Genomic DNA, 5,384 nt, shown 5'->3' with positions numbered 1-5,384 from the left:
TGCCAGAAAACAACATTTTTAACATGTCAGTATTTCCTGACATGTTGTCTTGGCTCAAGATCAGCAGATTGTGGCTGCAGAAATTGTTATTTTTCCACTATTCAACCCTACAGCATAGTAAATCAGATGAAGAAGGGCTTTAAGAGACATCTAATCTCCCCTGTTCTTCCAAAAAGGCAAGATCAGTCCTTCTCAAACCTTCTGACCTTTTGAAAACATACTGTTGCTACCTGGTCTGTGCCATTATTCCCCCGAAAGGTATCACATCTCATAATTTCTCTCCCTTCTGTTTGCAATGCCCGATAACTAGTGTTGTGCTCCTTGAGCCATTTTTCTTTTTTTTTTTACTGTCTTTAGGGAGTTAAAATCAGATTGTCTGAGCCACAGAAGTGTTATGTTTGTGTTTCCTGCCCTTTTTTCCTGGGAAAGTTTTGTATACCAGACACAGCTGATATTTATAATCTGGGGTTTGCCCATTTTGGGGGTAGGAAGGGAATGTGGCTAGAAAATATAAATATTTAGGCCAACATGAAAGTGCATAAGTGAATTTTTAGTCCTCAAAGCACTTATTTTCTTGTGAAAATCTATTTTTTTTAATCTCGTGTACCAGATGTATATTTTTACATGGAAATAAAACAGAGCAAAATGGACACAAAACCACCTCATACATCATTCCAATATTTTCTGTGTAAAATAATCAGTCAAGTCCAAACATTTTTGTTCTGTTATTAATTAAATAAATGTGAATAAGCCTGGTGTACTTAATTCTTCCCTGATTTGTCTATAGTAAGACAGGCATCATGAAAAAGCACCCAAGATAACTTGAAGAGTGGATTTCCCTTGAGAGTTGCAGCACTGACGGATCTCAATGCCATGTTGAGACCTCAACTTGCATCTCAGAAAGCAGCTTGACAGAGGCTGATGTTGCTGCTCTGCATCCCCCCCCTTTCAGACTTTTCACCAGCATCCCACCTGAAGGTATTTTTCCAGTGATACACGGTGGCAAGTTTTACTCACTATTTTTTGCAGAGGTGTGTGGTTCCTGGGGTCCATGTTCCAGCCTCTTCATTTAAATCAGAACCACAGGCACAAATCGCTGCGTGGTGCAGAGGCAGGAGATGACAACAGCTCTATCAGGAGCCTTCTGCCTTCCCGAGGAGTGAAGCCTGCTTAGACTCAATGCACAGGACCCTCTGGGACTGGTAAGGCTGGGACTTACGGAGATGCTGTCTCAACAGTGGGGTCTGAGGGATGAACAGACAGCAGCCTACAGCTACTTCAAGGTGAGGTGCAAAGATAATGGAGTCAACCTCTTCTCAACAGTGGAAGATGGTGAGATGGTGACCAACAGCCACAATTTGTGGCTTGGGAGGTTCAAATTAGACAACAGAAAAAAAAGAAATCCAAGAGGGCGGTGTGGCCAGTGAATAGCTACCCAGAGAGGAAGCGTTAATCATCCTCAGTTTAACAAGAGCTGGTGTAAATAATGCCCATGCACAGAAGCTTGCTTATATTTTTTCCTCCATGTTGTCCTGCAGCAATGAGTTCCACCAGGTAATTATGGACTATGCATTACAAAAGGAGAGTGTACTTTGTTTATTTTTTAAACCCATGCCTGAGGATTTCAAGATTCCTGTGGAACAGAACACGGTGTTTCTGAAAGATCAACCCACAGGCTCATGTCAAGCAGCACTTTAAAAAATAATTTCAAAGGTTTGTTTGTTTGTTTTTTCTTTTTCCTTCTTTTAAATCTGGTTTACCCAAGGAAACAAAGCCCATGATTGTGCTGTGACAACTGCATCTTTAGTAACTCTGGAAGCAGTATAGGAAGGGGAGACAGGGAGATCATTCACTGCCAGAAAAGTCTTTCCGTCTCTCTCCAAGACACTGAGCTATTCCCCTGGTCCTCATCCATCTGACCATTTCCCAGCCTGGAGTGTTTAATGCCTGAGCACAGCAGAGATGTTTACAAAGCAGAAAGTGCTCAGATAAGTATGTAAGTCAAACTTCTCCTCTCCTCAGGAGGCTGAAGTGTGTCTGTGAGGCTCCAACACCCCCAGAGCTTCAACAAACATCCCTGTGCAATTTGAAAGCAGGCAGGAACGCTGGGACACATTGAATATGCACGTAGCTTGTGTCAGCCCCAGCTCCCCAAATGACTCATCTGCTCGGCTGGCTGCCAGCTGCCTGGGACTCATTTGTCTCGTTGCAAAAATCCCTGGGTTCTCCTGACGAAGGTGAGATGTGCTACTGCTGTACTGCTGGGGTTTTATTTTCCTTCTCTGCAGCCACCTTGTCCTTTAGGACCGAATAAAAGGCCACGGTGCTGGTCAGCAGGTCACATAGAGGCTGGCACAAGAGAGGCTGTGCTATGCAATGTGAATGTGCCCTGCCCTCTGCAGATGCTGCAGAATTTAGAAATAGCCTTGAATGGGGGAAAAAAGAGTTTTATGGAGCATAATGTCTCCTGTTGCAGTGCTACAGGGGTGGGACATGGAAAGGTTTTGGGCTCGGCCAGTGAAGCATCCTGCCTGCAGCTGTGCACAGGCAGGGGTCAAGGCTGACCTGCCCTGGCAGCAGCCCCCCCAGAGGGGTTTGCTGGTCTGAACGGGGGGTCCTGGGTTTCAGCTTGCCCATGCTAAGGCTGGACAGTCCTAGGTGAATGGTCACAATAACCATGACATGATCTGGCCTGAGATATTCCTCCTCTCTTGGTAAAAGCTCATAAGATGTAAGAGAAGACTTGGAAAGAGAGAAAAGGGAGCCAAGGAGAAGCCATTTTTTCCAAGGGTTAAAAATCTGCCCATTCTGGGAGATGATCATGAAGCCACTCGGGATCAGAAAGGGATGAGATGGGTTAATAACACTCAATCCATTCCTTGATTGCTTTTTTGGAGATGGGGGAAGATGCTGACTCTAGCAGAGAGTTTCACCAACTAGAGGGAAGAGAGTCTCTCTTGAATGTGTGCAGCTTTTACTTTCTGGAGGCTGATGGCTTTGTTAGCGCAGCCTGGCCAGCCAGATTCGCCCATGCCGATGAGGAAGGACAAATGTCTCCTAAGTGTCAAGAAAACCTTGAAGCCTGAGTATAGCATTCAGCCCCCTGCAGAAAAGAGACCCTGAGTCACAGCCGAAATGCCAGCGGTGCGTGGGGGACTACTGCATGTCTGCATGGATGTAGAACATAGCAACAGCAAATGAGGTCTCTTACATGAGAGAGTCTCCTTCTGTAGAGGTGGCTGGGGGTGGGGTGGGGAAAGGATGGTCTACCTGTGAATTTCTTGAAGGTCTCAGTGGAACACAATCCATTCAGCTCCAATGAGGCACCTTACTTTGAGATACCAGGTGATGGTGTCTGCTACTGACATCCCCAGGGCAGGACTCACAGCCTGTGGCTGGCCACGCTTTGACTGCCCCAGGGTCTCTGGTCTCTTCCAGCATCTGAGCTCAGCCAACCCTTCTCCCAGCCAGCTGGCTCACCGCTGGGACCAGCCGCAGCTTCCTCGGCAGCCACAAGGACAACTGGGACAGCGGTGTTCAGATGATACCCACTGGATCCTAAGTGAGTCAAGCAGCTCCACCACTGCTGCTTCTCAAAAGTATTTGGTACTTGTTCTCCCAAATAATGTGTTTTGGTCAAAAACTTGAAGGTAGTTTGGGGCTTCGCAGGAATCCTGGATTGTAGAGCTTCTCTTGCAGAACAGTTGGGTCCAGATGTTGGCTATTGGGGTACGGGGTTGCTCCACAGTCAGCAAGTGGTGGTGTGCATTCAACGTGCTTCTGCCGGGAACAATAATCACGAGGGGGAGGAAGAGGATCTGTATTTTCAGGATTCTTCAACTTGTATGACTCTTCAGCCTGCATTAGGATAAGCTTCACTGCCATTTGATAATCCTCCAGTGGCTTGTTTATTATTAACTTTAATGAAGCTGTACCACCTGGGAGTTGCCATACTGGAAGAGACCTCTCCTTTGTCATTTTTTATAACCACCGGGCCAGTTACCAACTGCTTTGGCCTATGCCCTAATGATGGCGTGAGGTAAGCAGTTTGCCATCCATTTAGGTGGCTGTCAGGTGAGCATATGTAAGAGCTGGCAGTCTCAGGACAACTTGCTGTAGGCATCCTGGGCTGGTGGCCAGGACCAGAACTGCTTTCATGGTCTCCCTCTCTCGGGTCTTACTCATCGTGCAGTTTTCCAGTAGTGCCAAGATCCTCCACGCTTATGTGTGCTGGAGGCAATAAGAGCTGAGATGTACATGAGGTCTCAGTCCCAGCCCAAACTAGCAGGGTGGATGTGCTGGTTTAGGTAGCTACATATAGATGGAAAGCCTCGATTTCTAATGCCGTGGCAAATGTTCTGCTGTTTTGGCGACTGTGCGCATTTCTGAGGACCTGTTTTCTTTGAGTCCTCGGGTTGCTTCTGTAGCCCATAACTGGCTTGTTAGGAACACAGTTAATGTCTCCTCTGTGCAGGTGGCAGCAGCCCCAGCACCGTGTCCAAGTCCTTCTTGCTTGACTTTGCAATCTGCTCGATATTACTGCTCTCTGATGCAAAAATAAATACCTACATAGAACAGGAATGCAATAAAATGAAACCAGGAAGCTGCATTTGAAAATGTTGCTGCTCAGAAGGAAAATCACCTTCCCACTTCTTTTCCTAGCACTTACAAAAATTCCCTCCCTAACACACTCTTTTTGTGCTATGACTTCCAAATTCATTAAAACTCACAGACACATTATGTTATCCTGTAAACAGTCTTTAGCAATAGTAGAATTAAAAAAGCACCTTGGCCTGCACAAGCACGTAACAGAAGACTCTGAGAGCCTCCCTCTTTGGTGTAGATCACCGATACGGCTGTATGGGATGGGGATACCAACCCTCACTTGTCAAATGGACTTCTTGAGAGTTTTGCTGGCCCCAAGACTTTGTTTTATCCATGTACAAATACTGTCTAAACGTCTAGACAGCGCAGATAGATGTAGCATGCACTGTGTCACAGGATGAAACTGGGGCATCCAGCATTTTGGCCAGAGAGGTTGTTACTCATCTAGGTAATATCCCAAGGAACCCAAGGGCATGAGACAGCTTAACCCTCTTCATTTTAATGAGAATACGCCATCAAAACACCATGTGTAACATCACCGGATCTCACCCCTCTTGTCCATGTTGTGTTGACAATGATGGGACAGGCACCACCTAAATAATCAATACCAAGCGGTGACACTTAAATCAGATTACTTGGACACAGCCCCATGTGTCTCCAAGGCTGTCCAAGGACCTCGCATGTGGGACAGCACATGGTCTGCAGTTCCTCTTGCTCTCCTAAGCAGGACACATAATGTTTCCTGAAAGAAACAGCACTTTTTTTTTTTTTTCTTGGGT

Source organism: Caloenas nicobarica, chromosome Z (assembly GCF_036013445.1).
Source record: "Caloenas nicobarica isolate bCalNic1 chromosome Z, bCalNic1.hap1, whole genome shotgun sequence".
NCBI classification, from domain to species: domain Eukaryota; kingdom Metazoa; phylum Chordata; class Aves; order Columbiformes; family Columbidae; genus Caloenas; species Caloenas nicobarica.
This window is presented reverse-complemented; position numbering follows the sequence as displayed.